The following is an 18,583-nucleotide window of genomic DNA, read 5'->3' on the forward strand; positions in this document are numbered from 1 at the left end:
CACTCAAACGAATAACGTTACCAAGGCATTCAGCGTTGAGGTCATCTGGAATGGGAAAGGTTAGTTAAAAACCAAAAGATATATATATATATATATATATACAAACGCTTAGTGCTTGAACTTGCAGGGTGCAAAATGCATACTTATAGATGGTGTCTGTTGTGCTTGTATGCCCACAGCTGCCAACAGGCAAAACAACCTGTAAGGCATTTGACAAATTATTATGATTGATTAAAAGGAGGAAGAACACAACTCAAATGTTTGCGTCGCATAAGACTCTTCTAGGCCTGCTACTACTTACCCTGAGCTAAGGAAAGGAACCATTGTAGAACAGAATTGTTTTGATAAAATACAGCTACAGAAACTAATATTTTACCCAAGGTGTGCAGCCTACAGTCCAGGGTATTCAACTTTTACCCTATGACAAAGGCTTCCCACACTCAGTCACCTGAACCCCAAAGGGCTGCACATTTTCTTTTTATTCCCCTAGCCCTACAAAGCTGATTCAAATAATCAACTAATCATCAAGCTTTGTTCATGTGAATCAGCTGTGTAGTGTTAGGACAAAAACCAAAATGCACACCAAGTTTGGGGCTTTTGTGGAGCGATGGGTAACTGTTGTCTATGTGTGCAAAGGGTCACTGGTTCGGGACAGAAGTAAAACTGTTACACGGGCACCATTTAATTTGTCATCGATCTCTAGACCAGATGTCCCCCCCCCTACTTTTTCATTACGCAGACATAAGCACAGTTGACACCATCGAGGTGCGGATGTTTACTTTCGACACTAGTTATTTTTCTCCAGTTTCGTCCGACGAACAGACTGTCGTGGTAAAATAAAACGGGATATATTTTTAATGGAGTCCTAAGCATCACTCCAGTCAAAAGAATCTCTGCGAACGTTCGATTCCATTCATTTGCTATGGGCTCGCGCTAGTGTTCCCGCTTAGCCAACGTTCTTATTAGGCCGTTTTTCAGCCTTGGGTGAATTTTGACTCGTTCTATTGTCCAGCCTGTAGGTAGCCAGAGCGAATTTACTAAAGCACCCGCATGTCCATTGAGGAAGCACAACGACATGTAACTAAACTAAGAATGACGAAAATAATCAAGTCAATAAACGTTGGCTAGTTAGCCTATACTTAATATACTGGCAAGTTTGATGTACAACTACTAACGTTCGGTAGTTAGCTAACATACCGGTACATAGTGCTGTAATGATATGTGGTTCGTAAGGACAGCGTAGCTAACAAATTGTCAGCCAACGTAACTTATTTGTAAAGTCATTACATTGGTCGTTAGGGCAAATCTGGTCTGGGATGGGATGGGGGGGTTTCACACCTAGCTCGGCTATTAGACTGTTCTTTAGTAAAGGTTGAATAGTCTATTGTTCAGCTATTAGCCCAACTTGCAACAAATTGCTGTTCCTCTCTCATTCCTTTCCCTCTTCCACGCGTCATCATTCTGCTCCGGAGTGGCTCGCTTGTGGGCGTGCTGGCAGGATAGGGCAGCGTCTTCAGTTGGGCGTCAAGAATTCTGCATACAGTAGCACGTTTGTATGAAGGTGTGATTATTCACAGGCAAATTGTTATATGCTATGGAGGTACATTTGTGTCTTTTTGTCGAAATCAAAAATAATTGTTCTGACAGCTATTTTTTCCCCGACAGAAAAGGAAGTCAAAGCGGACACCTACGAAGATGGCATCTCAGGTAAGCAGCACGGGCTGTATTGACGTATCCTCAAACAATGACATGTGCTGCTTTAGATTGAACGGTCATATCTCAGTTATTGTTCTTTACTTTCAGAGAGCGAGCAGATTTACAGCCATTTTCACTGGACTATCTGTTGCTGCTAAGTCACGGGTTAGCCTTGCAATAACCAAGTGGTGAGAAACACAGCCCTCTATATTTAAATGTTTCAGGTACACTTTGAAAGGAGTGACTATTGGTAGATGTCAACCATGTTCAATTCATTGTTGTAAATACTTAAGCTTCTAATAACAAGTCAAGTAACTGTATTTTATTTAGAGACATTGAGAGGAAAATAAGTAAAATTGTCTAAATTTCCACTGGCCAAAGTAATATGGTGTGGAGATTTTAATACAGTATTACATGATAATCTAGATAGATGGCCTCCTAAGGATAGCAATTCTGTTTGTGAGATAAGGAATATATGTCTAAGGTTAGGTGTTCTAGATATTTGGAGACATAAGAACCCAGATAAGATTATGTTTACATGGAGTACCAAAGATTTATCTATACAATCCCGTATTGATTTCTGGCTGATATCTGCAGATATGGCTGACAAGGTTCATAAAATCAATGGTTCAATCGAGACTCTAACAGACCACAACAGGATCTCAATAAAGATAAATATGCATGGTTTGTCAACCAAAAAAAGTTAAAGGTTACTGGAAAATGAACAAGACTTTACTAGAGAATGAAGTATTTAAGAAGGAAGTAGCAGGATTGAATGATAAATACAGGAATTGTGCCTGTGTTATGAATACGTTTGTTAGTTACTGGGAGCTAATGAAATTTGATTAAGGCTTTTGGCTATTTCAGTGGGGAAAGAAATTGCTCGTGCCAAGAAGGATAAAGAATATGACATCATAAAGGGAGTAATGGATTAAACTAAAAAGGGAACTAACTAATCAGGAATTACTGGAGCTATCATCATTGCAAATGCAGTTAGACTGTATCTACGAGGAAAAGGCCCGGGGAGTGTTTGTAAGATCAAGACGAAAATGGATGGAAGAGGGAGAGAGAAATACAAAGTATTTATTTAATTTAGAAAAAAGGGCAGGTGAAAAGACTTCCTTTTGTAAATTAATGATTAATAATACTCCCAATGAAAATCCAAAAGAAATCTCTCAGCATGTTTCCCAGTTTTATCAGAATCTGTATACATCAGCCCATCCAACTTCCAATATGGATCTTTTCTTAGACAATGTAGCAAACATTGCTAAGAAGATAATGATTTCAGGGATTTTTGTGATGAGTTATCTGAAATTGAGATAAGACTGTATTAAAAGCCTTAAGGACAACAGGTTCCCTGGAAATGATGGTTTAATAAGCGAGATTTATAAATCATTCAACGATAAATTGATTCCTTTCATTCTTGCTATGCTTCCTTATAGCAAGGTGTAATTACTTTGATTCAATGGACATAGGTGGGGGAATATTTGTGTGACGACCTAAAATGGGGCCAGAAGCTCATCAGCACCCCATCTTATATGTCCAACCACCCTGAACGTCAGACTCTATTGAAGCACATACAGTGGTGTAAAGTACTTAAGTAAAAATACTTTAAAGTACTACTTAAGTAGTTTTTGGGGGTATCTGTACTTTACTATTTATAGTTTTGACAACTTTTACTTTACTACATTTCTAAGGAAAATAATGTACTTTTTACTCCATACATTTTCCCTGACACCCAAAAGTAATCGTTAAATTTTGAATGGCTAGCAGGACAGGAAAATTGTCGGTTGGATGTACTGCCAAATTCTCCAAAATGACGTTGGAAGCGACTTATGGTAGAGAAATGAACATTCAATTCTCTGGCAGCAGCTCTGGTGAACATTCCTGCAGTCCGCATACCAATTGCACAATCCCTCAGAACTTCAGACGTCTGTGGCATTGCGTTGTGACAAATATGCACATTTTAGTGGCCTTTTGTCCCCAGCAAAGGTGCACCTGTGTAATGATCATGCTGTTTAATCAGTTTCTTGATATGGTGCACCTTTCAATGTGGATGGATTATCTTGGCAATGGAGAAATGCTCACAATTTTTTTGGCGTACAGAACATTTCCGGGATCTTTAATTTCAGCTCATGAAACATGGGACCAACCTTTTACATGTTGCATTATTTTGTTCAGTATAGTTTATTACAAATATAGCCGTATACAGTCCTCCAGATATCTGTTGACAAGGACATACATCACTGTGTATTTGTTACTCTGTACATACAAAAATGGGCAAACATTTTTTTGTTAGTTGCCATTTTCCATTGTTACTAACTTGTACTGGTTAAAAGTATGATTAAAGAAGAAGAAAAAACGTAAGTTTTGCAAACCATGTTTAGTATATCTGAAAGAGACAATGACAAATTCATGGTTCAACAAGATATTACCCTCATCAAAGGGTAGAATTTTAGCATTGATATACTTATGATACAGTACTTTACAGCTTTGATTGGTCACAGAATATATGACATGAAGGGGTGATGTAATTATCTGAATTACTGTAGATTTGAATAGTTTAGTTAATCAAAAGTGAAGTATGGTTATAGGTCCAATGGGTGTTGTTCATATACCATTCTCAGACTCAAAATCAATATATTAGATGCATACTATTTATCAGCATATTGACATCAACTGCTGGTTGCAAGTTATTTTTGTATCTTGTTTGTATCTTTTGGAACAATGGCAATTAAGTTGATTAAAATTAAGTAGAATAGATAGATGGGCTAAACTATAGTTTGTTAAAACCTCTCTAGGGTACGTGGGACTCAACAGCCAGTGAAACTGCAGGGCGCCAAATTCAAAACAGAAACCCCATAATTAAAATTCCTCAAACATACATGTATTTTACCCCTTTTTAAAGATACACTTGTTGTAAATCCAGCCACAGTGTCCGATTTCAAAAAGGCTTTACGACGAAAGCAAACCAAACGATTATGTTAGGTGAGTGCCTATTTACAGAATAACACAGCCATTTTCCAGACAGAGAGGATTCATAAAAAGCAGAAATATAGATAAAATTAATCACTAACCTTTGATGATCTTCATCAGATGACACTCATAGGATTTCATGTTACACAATACATGTATGTTTTGTTCGGTAAAGTTCATATTTATATCCAAAAATCTGAGTTTACATTGGCGCGTTATGTTCAGAAGTTCCAAAACATCTGGTGATTTTGCAGAGAGCCACATCAATTTACAGAAATACTCATAAATGTTGATGAAAATACAAGTGTTATGCATGGAATTTTTGATGCACTTCTCCTTAATGCAACCGCTGTGTCAGATTATTATTATTATTTTTTATTACGGAAAAGGCAAACCATGCAATAATCTGAGGTCGGCGCTCAGAGCCAAATCAAGACACAAATAGATCCGCCATATTGTGCAGTCAATAGAAGTCAGAAATAACATTATAAACATTCACTTACCTTTGATGATCTTCATCAGAATGCACTCCCAGGAATCCCAGTTCCACAATAAATGTTTGTTTTGTTCGATAATGTCCATCATTTATATCCAAATTCCTCCTTGTTGTTCTAGCGTTCAGTACACTTTCCAAACTCATGACGCGCGGGCAAGTCCAGCGGAAAGTACGGACGAAAAATTAAAAAAGTTATATTACAGTCCGTAAAAACATGACAAAGTATTGAATCAATCTTTAGGATGTTTTTAACATAATTCTTCAATAATGTTCCAACCGGAGAATTCCTTTGTCTTCAGAAGTTCGATGGAACAGAGCTCGCTCTCACATGAACGCGCATGGTCAGCGCATGTTCAGGTCATGGTAGACCTTACTCAATCCCCTCTCATTCGGCCCAACTTCACAGTAGAAGCATCAGACAAGGTTCTAAAGACTGTTGACTTCTAGTGGAAGCCTTAGGAAGTGCAACATTACCAATATCCCACTGTATCTTCAATAGGAGCTGAGTTGAACATCGACCAACCTCAGATTTTCCACTTCCTGGTTGGATTTTTTCTCAGGTTTTTGCCTGCCATATGAGTTCTGTTATACTCACAGACATCATTCAAACAGTTTTAGAAACTTCAGAGTGTTTTCTATTCAAATCTAATAATATGCATATTCTAGCTTCTATGGCTTTGTAGCAGGCCGTTTACTCTGGGCATGCTTTTCATCCGGACGTGAAAATACTGCCCCCTACCCCAAAGAAGTTTTAACAAGAAATTTGTGGAGTGGTTGAAAAACTAGTTTAAATGACTCCAACCTAAGTGTATGTAAACTTCAGACTTCAACTGTATGTACAATACTTGAAAATGTTGAGGTGTGCTTTGTTTGCATTTTTGGGACTAATCCATTGGTTATATTGGACCAGGTAAAGAAATGAAGCAGAGCATTTGTATTTGAAAATATTCTACAGAAGGTCTGGCTTGATTTTTTTTAAATTCCTTTTTCGTGCATCACCCCTCTCCCCCTCCTGTATGTCTATCCCTCCATCCTCCTCTCCCTAGATGGTTGGGAGCCGGCAGCACCTGCAGAAAGACTTCTTCCTCTACAACGCTTCCAAGGCCAGTGCAAATCCTACATTAATCTGCACGAGGTGAGCGAGCGCTTCTGCCTGCCCCTTGGGGAGAACGTGATCATCCCTTCGACCCCCATGAGGAGGGAGTTCACCCTAAGGGTCTTCTCTGAGAAGAACAACACCTCAGAGTAACTGTGAGGGGAGGGAGAGTGGGGTTAGGGAGTGTATCTATGAATTAGTGTGCGAATGTTTGGTTTCTGTGGGTGAACATTTGTGTGTGTGAGTGGCATGCCAGTCAAGAGTAGCAGTAAAAATAAAGCGTCCATGGCAGTAAAAATGGCGTACGCTTCGATCTCAATCTTCTGCCACGGCGATGAGAACACAATTGGGTCAGACCAAATAGAGGTTAGTAAATTGACCTGCGTCTCCCTCACCTCCCAATCTGTTGTCCAAATTACCATATCCATCTGTTAATTTCTGTATGTCTGTGTCTTTGTCCTCCACCTGCCAAAAATACATCACTCAAACTTGAATGAAAAATAGTCCCATCACTGACAATCTCAGTCTGTCTGTCTCTCTATCTCAGTCTTTGGCTCTGTCTGTCAGACTGTCTGTCTCTAGCTTTTTCCTTTAACGAGTCCGACGAGAAAGATATACTGCTTTCCCGGGAACAGGCCCAGATACACGTCATTTGCGTAAAGAAAAGATGAAGGAAAGAGGACGCAGATCAGGCTGCCTTTTGAGAATGGGTAGGCGAGCGAGTAAACACCCATTGCCATCAATTCTACTTGCTAACATGCAATCATTGGAAAATAAAATGGATGACCCACAATTATGATTATCCTACCAACGGGACATTAAGAATTGTAATATCCTATGTTCCATCGAGTCGTGGCTGAACAACGACACGGACAATATAGAGCTGGAGGGATTTTCAATGCACCGGCAGAACAGAGAAGCTAAGTAAGACGAGGGGTGGGGGTGTGTGTCTCGTTGTCAATAACAGCTCGTGCGCGATGTCTAATATTAAAGAAGTCTCAAGTTATTGCTCGCCTGAGGTAGAGTACCTTATGATAAGCTGTAGACCACACTATCTACCAAGAGTTCTCATCTATATTATTTGTAGCCATCTATTTACCACCATAGACCGATATTGGCACCTAGAGCGCACTTAACCAACTCTATAAGGCCAAAAGCAAAGAATAAAATGCTCACCCGGAAGCGGCGCTCCTAGTGGCCGGGGTCTTTAATGCAAGGAAACTTAAATCAGTTTTACCAAATTTTTACCAGCATGTCACATGTGCAACCAGAGGGATAAAAACTCTAGACCAACTTTACTCCACATACAGAGATGCATACAAAGCTCTCCCCCGCCCTCCATTTGGCAAATCTGACCATAATTCTATCCTTCTGATTCCTGCTTACAAGCAAAAACTAAAGCAGGAAGTACCAGTGACTCGCTCAATACGGAAGTGGTCAGATGGCACGGATGCTATGCTACAGGACTGTTTTGCTAGCACAGACTGGAATATGTTCCGGGATTCATCTGTCACTCTGGTATAAAGGATTTGGAGACAGGCGCAGGAATACATCATCTGGAATTTGAATACACCCAAAACAAACACGTATACAAAACACTGGGATGTGCCCAAACAAAAGAGCGAGGGTAAACCTCGTAGAATGTCACGGTATGAGACCCGTAATACACAAAGCACAAAACACGCAGCACAGGCTGAAACAACGCATAGGTACTCACACGACCAACGGACATGGGAACAATAATCGACAGCCCAATGGGGAAACAAAGGGCACATTTATACAAACACAATCAGTGAGGAATTGGAACCAGTAATGACATAGTTCAGTGCAGCCTAGAAGGCCGGTGACGTCAACCTCAGGAACTGGTGAACAGAATGAGCAGCAGTACCAGGGGGATCCGTGACATCATCCAATGGCATTGAGGAGTATACTAATTCAGTTTTCCGCTTCATCAATAAGTGCATCGACGACGTCGTCCCGACAGTGACCGTATGTGCATATCCCAATCAGAAATCATGGATTACAGGAAACATCCGCATCAAGCTAAAGGCTAGAGCTGCCGCTTTCAAGGAGCAGGACACCAATCCGGACGCCTATAAGAAATCCCGCTATGCCCTCAGACGAACCATCAAACAAGCAAAGCGTCAATACAGGATTAAGATTGAATCCTACTACAACGGCTGACGCTCATCGGATGTGGCAGGGCTTGAAAACTATTACGGACTACAAAGGGAAACCCAGACGCGAGCTGCCCAATGACGCGAGCCTACCAGATGTGCTAAATGCCTTTTAAGCTCGCTTCGAGGCAAGCAACACTGAAGCGTGCATGAGAGCACCAGCTGTTCTGGATGACTGTGTGATACTCACATCGGTTACCGCGAGCGTTAAGACCTTTAAACAGGTTAACATTCACAAAGCCGCGGGGCCAGATGGGTTACCAGGACGTGTACTCAAAAAATGCGCGGACCAACTGGCAAGTGTCGTCACTGACATTTTCAACCTCTCCCTGACTGAGTCTGTAATACCTACATGTTTCAAGCGGACCACCATAGTCCCTGTGCCCAAGGAAGCGAAGGTAACCTGCCTAAATGATTACTGCCTCGTAGCACTCACGTTGGTAGCCATGAAGTACTTTGAAAGGCTGGTCATGACTCACATCAACAGCATCCTCCCAGATACCCTATACCGCCCCAACAGATCCACAGATGACGCAATCTCAATCGCACTCCATACTGCCCTTCCCACCTGGACAAAAGGAACACCTATGTGAGAATGCTGCTCATTGACTATAGCTCAGCGTTCAACACCATAGTGCCCACGAAGCTCATCACTAATCTAAGGACCCTGGGACTAAACACATCCCTCTGCAACTGGATCCTGGACTTCCTGACAGGCCGCCCCCAGGTGGTAAGGGTAGGCAACAACACGTCTGCCACGCTGATCCTCAACACTGGGGCCCCTCAGGGGTGTGTACTTAGTCCCCTGCTGTACTCCCTGTTCACCCACGACTGCGTGGCCAAACACGACTCCAACACCATCAAGTTTGCTGACGACAACAACAGTAGTAGGCCTGATCACCGACAACGATGAGACGGCCTATAGGGAGGAGGTCAGAGAACTGTCAGTGTGGTGCCAGGACAACAACTTCTCCCTCAATGTGAGCAAGACAAAGGACCTGATCGTGGACTACAGGAAAAGGCGGGCAGAACAGGCCCCCATTAACATGGACGGGGATGTAGTGGAGCGGGTCGACAGTTTCAACTTCCTTGGTGTCTACATCACCAGTGATCTATCATGGTCCAAACACACCAAGACAGTCGTGAAGAGGGCACGACAAAACCTTTTTCCCCTCAGGAGACTGAAAAGATTTGGCATGGGTCCCCAGATCTTCAAAAAGTTCTACAGCTGCACCATCGAGAGCATCCTGACCGGTTGCATCACCGCCTGGTATGGCAACTGCTCGACATCTGACCATAAGGCGCTGCAGAAGGTAGTGCATACGGCCCAGTACATCACTGGGGCCAATCTTCCTGCAGTCCAGGACCTATATAATAGGCGATGTCAGAGGAAAGCCCATAAAGCCTCATTTATACATAAATTTACATTACATAAATGTTTTTGCTTTGTCATTATGGGGTATTGTGTGTAGATTGATGAGGAAAGCCTCCCGAGTGGTGCAGCTACAGACCTGGGTTCAATCCCAGGCTGTGTCACAGCTGGCCGTGACCGGGAGACCCATGAGGCTGGTCTTGGTGTGGCCCTCCAGCGAGCACAGCAGCAGGCTGCTCTTGGCATTGCGCATGCTGATGGTGCTGTCGTAGGAGGCCACCAGCAGCACCCTCCGTGAACGCCCTCCTGGGACGCGCCCAGGCAGCTCACCCCCTACGGGTTGTGGCACTCATCCAAGACTGCAGGGGAGATGGGGAGGGAGGGGGTAAGAGAATTAAAATGTTTGTATCATATTCTGGCCCAAGCTATAACTAGGAACTACTATGTTGAATAGAGGTTAGGACCTGGACCCATCAAAGCGTCTCAGAAAAGGAGTGCCGATCTAGGATTGGTTGTGTCTTTTCGATCGTAATGAATACAATTATATGGATAGGGAGGACCTGATCTGCACTCTACTCGCAAAGAACACACAACAACAAGCCACCTAGGTAAGTAGATAAACTATCTATGGGGTTGTCAGAATTTTATATTCATCACTTGTTTTGTTTGCAGAGGAAAAGTAAATGTGAACTGTTCTACCAACTTCAAAGTGCGCCTCGGTAGATCATTTTTGTCATGTTCAATATGTTTGGGGTGTGACACTTTATGAATATCTAGACTCATCCCTTGAGCTAAAAGCTGATCAAGGATCCATTTGCCAGGCCTACGTACAGAATGCTCCAGTGAATGTGCAGACACAGCACCTGGCCCGACAAAGATTTGCTCAAGGCACTTATTTGACTGAGAAGGGAGAGGAGAAAGATGAGCACAATAGGGATTTAATGAGATGAAAATTCACTCATCAAAAGATGAGACAATGTACATGGCATATATGTACAGGCCAGACAGAAACGACACCAGCCAGGCAGTTGATCTTGTTGGTGTGGCCTTCGAACACCGCCTGGCACTCTTTGCTCTGAAAACACACCAGGAAAACGTTAGTCTACACACATTAAATCATCCCTCTTCTTACTTAATTCCCTACACACAGGGCTCCAGATAAAATGTTTCAGTTATTCATTTGGTCACACTTTTTTTCCACAGGGTCACGCAAAAACATTTGTATTAGCTTTCAAAGTAATTCACAGTGCTTTATTAAAAAGTCTAATAGACTACTGAGATGGTTTTCACGTTGTTTCATAATATTTTTATGTGCAACCTAATCCAGTGATTTTTATGCATTTGGGGTTGACAATTAGGCTATTGTTATAAAATACGGATCCAGAATTATCTGAAGGTAATTTTTTGTTGTTCAATAGAGATGAATGTCTGCATCTTCATGTGCACTTATAGGCACATTTATTTGGTGCTAATTCACCACCTGAATAAGTGGAAACGTAAAACACATTAGCTAGCTAACTATAAATACAATATCCACTGCTAGTTGCCAGTACATTTAATGTCCCCAAAAAACGTTGCAGTTGTAGTCTACCGCCTATACAATCGCAATGGCCAATGAGTATTTCGTGCTCTCCGTATCTCAAAGTCGTATCAAATATCTCAGTTGTAAAATAGTTGCTATTGAGCTCAAATTGTGAGTTGAGAAATAATAAGTATACCTACAGAAATATGTGAACCTCCTTTTTTCAACTATGCCAACAAGATAGCTGTGTTTTCCCCGCAATTGCATGTAAATGTTATACTATCAGCATTAGTTTTACCCTGGGGAAGGAGAGTGGCTCGCTCGACACAGCATTTCAGTGCTATACTTACATGTATACACCTGCTATATTACGCACCACTGGCAATATGCTTGCGCCGTGTTGTGCCCTGAACATGTATACAGAATTCCCCCGTGGATCTGGAGGTCATGGACGGGGCCAGTGAGGCCCTCAGAGCTCCCTAGGGACGGCTCCTGCTCCTCAGCCACGTCAGCAGACTGAGCGGGGAGAGATGGAGGGTCAAACCAGGAAGCGGAGACATATCACAAACACGGGTTATCTAACAGACAGAAATCTGTACACCGTGTCGACGAACAAACAGACATACAAAACAATCATTCTTTATGGCATGAAAATCATGTTTATGCATTACTGCCCATCTTCCATTTCAGCGAGAAAGAGGTGGAAGTGGACTCACTTGGAGGACTATTCTGCTCTTTCACAGTAAGAGAGGGTAACTTGCTTTTGCTAGGAAAACAAGCCATATGTATTTCACACGCAGTACCATTAAGGAGAAAATTCAAGAGAGAAGGATTGTAATGCAATGGTGTTGGTGTAGGGGAGGTAGGTGCAGGTAGGCTCACTTTGGTGAAAGTGGGATGGGTAGAGGTGTGGGACAGAGGACAGTGGAGGGAGGGTTCACAAGGGGGTAGGGAATGACAGGACTGCGGGAGGGGGCAGGGCAAGACTGGCTGTTGAGAGTGAGGCTCTTCTTTGATGGGCAGGTTCACTGAGGGGGTGGGGTTAAGGATGGACATGACTGAGGAAGTGGAGGGTATGCCAGGGTCAGTTAGGAAAGGGGAGAGAGGGCGTCGCAGACGTGGTTACAGGGGGGGGAGGGGAAGGAATGAGGGAGGTGTCCAGGGCCTGTAGGGAGCCGCTCAGCTCCTCCTCCATCAGAGAACTGGCTAGCAACTGGTCAACCTGGAAATTCTTTATAGAACAGGGGATGGGGTTGGTGGGGATACAACTGACCATACAGACAAAGTGGTGGAAGCCGATTTAGAGACTTTTGAGACGCAACCACAGAGACCAAAGACAAATATCCCATGTTGACAGCACAGTTACAGCAGGGAAGTAACAATCTGGGCATATTTCAGGAAGGAGGGCACCACTAGATGAGGCAACTTGTTTGACTTGACCTTTTGACTTCTTCCTACTCTGATCCACACTAAGTGCATCAAGCAATTCACTACCCTGACAGAGGAAAATCAAAAGAGAAAAAGTGTCACGGCCGTCGAAAGAAGAGGACCAAAGTGCAGTGCTATAGTGCCACTAACAAAGATAACTTCCCACAATGACAACAGAGGAAAAGGCTGCATAAGTATGATTCCCAATCAGAGACAACGATAGACAGCTGTCCTTGATTGAGAACCATACCCAGCCAACACATAGAAATACAAAAACATAGAAATCAAGACATAGAATGCCCACCCCAAATCACACCCTGACCAAACCAAAATAGAGACATAAAAAGGCTCTCTAAGGTCAGGGCGTGACAAAAAGAGTGCAGTGACATTAACCCTAGCCGGCACAGTTAACAATAAAGAGACTTTAGGGTGTTCGTCTTCAGCTCCTACTTTAATATAAAGTCGGAGGAGCAGGAGCCTGATTGTCCAATAACTCTACTACTACTATACCCCTACTGCTTTTCACTCATTCTTTTTCATCTATGTGTTCAACTCGCTCTGTTCACTGTTCACTCCTGCATTTCCGTACTGCTCGTGCTCTGATTCAGTCTTCACATATTACAGACACAGGGGCCTAGGAGGACCTGCTATCCCACGATACAATGCTAGGTTTCTACGAGCCATGTGTCCGAGCATCTGGCGGTCACTCTCTGATGACATCAAGTGTGGATATGGCTGCAGGACTCTGTCTGGGAAGGCAGACTCCCATAGGAAGCCCTCTGTTAGGGGGAGGTCCTCATCTTCATCCAGGACCAGGCCCTCGGGGTTGGATAGGGAGTTTCCAGCTCAATGCCAAACCTGCAACATGAAAAACAATAGCAGAACTTCAACCATCACCTTCCAATAACAGCATAGCGGGAAAACCGGATGCATTCTTTCAGATGTTATCTTTATTGTTAAACTGCATAGTTACAGAATGGTCCAGAATAATCATCTGATTATTGCATGTGAAGGACTATATGGGCTGGTTTCCTGAACCTAGATTAACCCTAGTAATGGACTAAAAACTATTCTCAATAAAGAATTTCCATTGAAAGTGTGTTTTAGTCGAGGTCTAGGCTTAATCTGGTGTAACCAGGCCAGGCAGGAAATTCCACCACTTTTCAACCTCCTTTTCATCATCTCTAGCACAATACCAGTGTCTTCATATCAGAAAACGGCACAGTTCTACAAAAATATAAAGTTCAAAAGTTCTACCCAATGACATCATCAAAAGTTTAAACATAATTTTTTTTTAAAGTGATTTTCAAACACTATGAGATTTGTGGTGATGTGGGAAGCAAGAAAATACCCTCCCTCTGGCTAGAAACTCGTTGCCGGTTTCTAGAATCAGTTTTTTAAAAACGTTTAATCCTACCCTGTGATGTCACAAAAGCATTTTTTAGGACCTTTCTTCTTATCTTTTTAACCACAGATCTTAAAAATGTGCTGTTTTTACATGCAGACACTGGTTTGTTGCAGACACAGAATTGCCCTTCAACCTAAGTATAGGAAACAGGTCCTAAGGTTCTCTCAGCGACAGTGAAACTCCCTCACCTGGGCATGCCTTTGACCTTCTCCTGCTTCTTCCAGTTGGCCTCCTGGTACATAACCCTCCAGTTCCCCTTCCTCTGTGATCCTGCCAAGCTCAGTTACCAGGCAGAGGTCACGTTTTACCATAAGCTACAGATCTGGTAGTGATAACCTGTGGGGAATGCAGGGAGGGGAGGCTGGTGAACTGGCTGGAGTGTGGAAGTGTGGCCGCCTCTCCGCCTCTCTCGGTCCTCTGTTAGGCCGTCCTTGGCCTCTGCCTCTACCCCCTGCGTTGGCCCTGAGTTGGGGTGAGAGTCGGGATGACCGGGGAGGCTTTGGGGAGCTCCCGCACCCCCAGGGCCCAATGCACCTGACGCAGCGTCACCGTGACGTCCACGACCCGTATCCGGCCCGTGTCGCTGACCCAAGGGACCTGAGCTTTAAGGTAGAGACTGGGGCATAAGTATTACCAGAAAAACCCTCCCATGGACCGAAGATGATGGCTCCCTTAGGAGGTAGGTGATCACTAGTGAAATCCATATCCTGGGTCTCTTTGGAGGTGGGCATACTGGGTCCCTGCCCACAGAACTTGTATCCAAATTACTCGTGTTAGGCCACCTCGGATGGCCTGGTGGTGGTGTCACAGGTTTTACTCCAACAGGTTTTACTCCCTCTCCTCAATGTAATAACCCTGCTAGCTTTGAAGCCCCTTACTCTGTCTCTAGTGCCCAGGCTCTGGAAGTTAGGATTGCCAGACATTGGAGGATTGTCGTTACTGCAAACTTGCTGGGGCAATGTGTGTTGTTCATTATAGATCCACGTTCTACCTGGGACTTGCCTAAACTCTGACCAGGGAGACTGAACTCTACTCTGCTGACTGGGATGCAGCCATCCTTGTCTCCTGGCAAGCCTTGTTCTCTACCATCTTACCACTTGGTGGCTGTGATAATGTTTTCTGCTGGGGTTGCTTCTGTGACTTCTCTTTGGCCTGTTTTGGCGTTTTCGGTTTCGCTTGTTTCCGTGCTTTTAGTTTTGCTACTTGCGATATCACATTCAGTGCCTGTTCCCTTGGCTGCTAGCGAACTTTCCACTTTCCGGGTTTAGCTGTGCTTCCGTTTTTATCTTTTTGGTAACCAAAATGTTACCCAACTGCAAACAAAAACAAGCATTTCTTATTAGACAATTTCAGAGAGTATTTCCCCACGTTCTTCTGTTTTGTGTCTAATGAACATGGCCCTGAAAACGGTGCGTCTGTGCTGGAGTCCGTTTCTCATCTTACTAATGGTCTTTCTTTACTACCTAGAAGATGTGTGTAAAAACTGTGACCATGTCGTAGCCAGGCATGAGTATACCTTCTCTGTGGTGGACAATTATCAGGTAAGGACCTTGTCTTTTGTCGGTAAATCCTCACTAGATAACAGTACAATAATATCCTCTTTACACCACTGAGCATAGCTGAGCCAAGCCAAGCTGAGCTGTAGGTCTACTGCGCTGACCTGGTTACTCACCCAAGAACAATGTAAGAATAGAGAATATATCCTTGCCAGCACAGTAAGGTTCAGGTGGGCACAATGGTGTGAAAAGAGTATAAGACTTCCATACCAATCGTTCCACAATATTTTAACTAGAAGTTGTGCACCAACCGAGGTGAACCATTTTGCAAACCCCACCATACCATGAGACATCAATGCCTTTATCACCGGAAAGGATAAACTGTTGAGTTTGATATAGTTTAAAAGCTTACAAAGCAGGGTTGTCAAACTATTGTATAATTTCTTGGGGAAAAAAATGATTTAATACAATTGACAAACGCTTAGGCCCTACTTTACATCATCTGAGGTTTTTGTGTTGTGCCTACCATCGTTTGAGACACAACATGCTCTTGAATGCAGAAATATCTCATTTATACAACGGACCTATCCCTTCAGACCACTTCAATTTAGCTGATACACCATTAACATTTTTACTTCTAATTACTACCGTAAAAATGTCTGCTGTCAAATGTCAACTTAAATGTCTATCTATTCTATTATGTATATTTCTATGATTTCAATAGGTTTCCTATGGAGGATTGACAGTATCATTTAAAGCAGATATTCACATTCAAAACATTTTCTGATGTGTAGACCATGGAGATAGAGGACTCATCTTTGTATCTGTGCCATCATAGCATCTGTGACTGCATTGGCAGCGCCATTGAGGTTATCTCCATTTAAGTAGTCAATTTTCTTCTTCGTGATTGGCTGAACCCTCCTGATGACTTGGTTGGACATGACTTCAACAGAGTCACCAGGAGGGATCAGCCAATGAAGTTGTAAATCCCACCCAGTTGACTACATTAAAATGGTGGAAGCTCTCTATGGAGCTGTCCATGCTAATACAGCCTTTTGGCCACTAGGGGCCTTTGTCATTCTCTATGGTGTGGACCTCCAACAGTCTTTGCAGTAACATTTAAAAGTTGACATTTCTATTTTATTCCAATTTGAGTACATTTATCAGCCAAAACATGACACCCACTCTGTATTCAAGAGCATGTTGTATCTCAACCGATGGCAGGCACAACACAAAACCTCAGATGATGTAACTAAGCTACAACATATGCAAATATGAAAAAACGTTTTTAGAATGATGTTGAGGTAAAAAAGTCAATTTTAATAAAAAATCAAGAAATTGTGGTGGGGTATGCAAAATGGGTCAACTTTGAGCATCTTTCTTAATCTCTTGAATGTGTTGGAGATCAGGTCCAAAAAGTCACTTTCTGAGCACTTCTACAAAGGGCAAATATGTATCGAAGGTTTCGTTCAAATGAAAGGGGTGCTTTCAAAAAGTGATTGTATTCAAGTGGATTTACCCTATAGTACGTTTTTAAAATGTAACATCGAGATGGGAAAACGTGTTTTTTATTCAGTTGAACATGTGGTCTTTATGAAAGAATGTTAAAATTAAGTGAATGTCCCTTTTTTTACCACATAGCTGCATTGACTGCATTGAGCTGCATTGACTATTCCCTGTGACTTCTCTCCTGACGGCAACGTCATGGTCCTCTGTCCACTCCACGAGTACACGATGGCTGTGTGGGAAGGCGGAGGACTCCATCAGTGTGCTGCCAGACGATCCCAGGAAAACGGCCCCTCTTCTAGAACTCAGACTACAATGATAAGACAGACGACCAGGCGTAAACAATCAAGAACTGCGCGCTCAACATGAACCATAAGTCCTATGGCAGAGAGATGCACTATTAGTGTTCTAGAATACAGAGCAGGCATTTTAGAACACATACTGTATCAAACCCAAAACCAAGCATCTCTATTTATGACTCTGTCCAGACGTAACATTTCACTTAAAGCACAGAGCTCATTCTTTACCACAGACTTATCATCAACAGTATGTGTAAGCAAAGTCTACATAACATAGAACATGTTACTCTTTATTGACCACAGACATAATACAGTCTACTAGAATTGGACTGTATGGCTCGGGTTCACTTTGTAACAACCCCAAGCCCCTAGCCCCTATCAGAGATTCATCTTGGCCAATCAGAAGGCAAGGAGGAGCTTCTGCCATATTGCATTTACCTACGGATATACATCACGTTTGAGGTTTTGGGGGTTAGGGGTTGTTTGAGGACAGGGCCTAGGTTTCCAGACAAATACATGTTTTAGGGCTTAGAACCCTTATTGGTTCAGAACAGACTGCTGCTCAGGAGAAACAACTGTTACAGATCACATCTGTTTAATTAAATAGCTTTGACCGTATAGTTTTTTTATATGAATATTAAGTGAAACAAATGTTTGTTTTTGGGAGGGGGGGTGGAACTTGACACCTTGTACACATTTGTTGGTTACATAATAAAGACAAAAGGGTAGGTAGCCTACTACATTGAACATTCATTTCATATAGTTCACTATAAGCCAAATGTGTACTTTATTTGATTTTCTGCAATCATGATATCAGTTTTTCAGGAGGGGGGATACAAATAGACTCCAATTTTGCTGGTCTGCATGATAAATGTATTTAAAAAATCGGGACCAGTTTATTAAAAAATACAGATTTGTTTTAGCGGACACTACAAATTATTTTAAAAATACACATATATTTGCAATGATATCCATGCACTTGTTACATTAATTCAGTATGAGTGCTTTTTTATTTTATTTTTATTTTTTACATTCCAACAGTGTGACACCTCCACATCACCTAAAACAAGAGATTTTCTCGCAATAAAATCACAGAATTACATTGTGAATAC

This window comes from Salvelinus namaycush, chromosome 24 (genome assembly GCF_016432855.1).
Source record: "Salvelinus namaycush isolate Seneca chromosome 24, SaNama_1.0, whole genome shotgun sequence".
Lineage (NCBI taxonomy): Eukaryota > Metazoa > Chordata > Actinopteri > Salmoniformes > Salmonidae > Salvelinus > Salvelinus namaycush.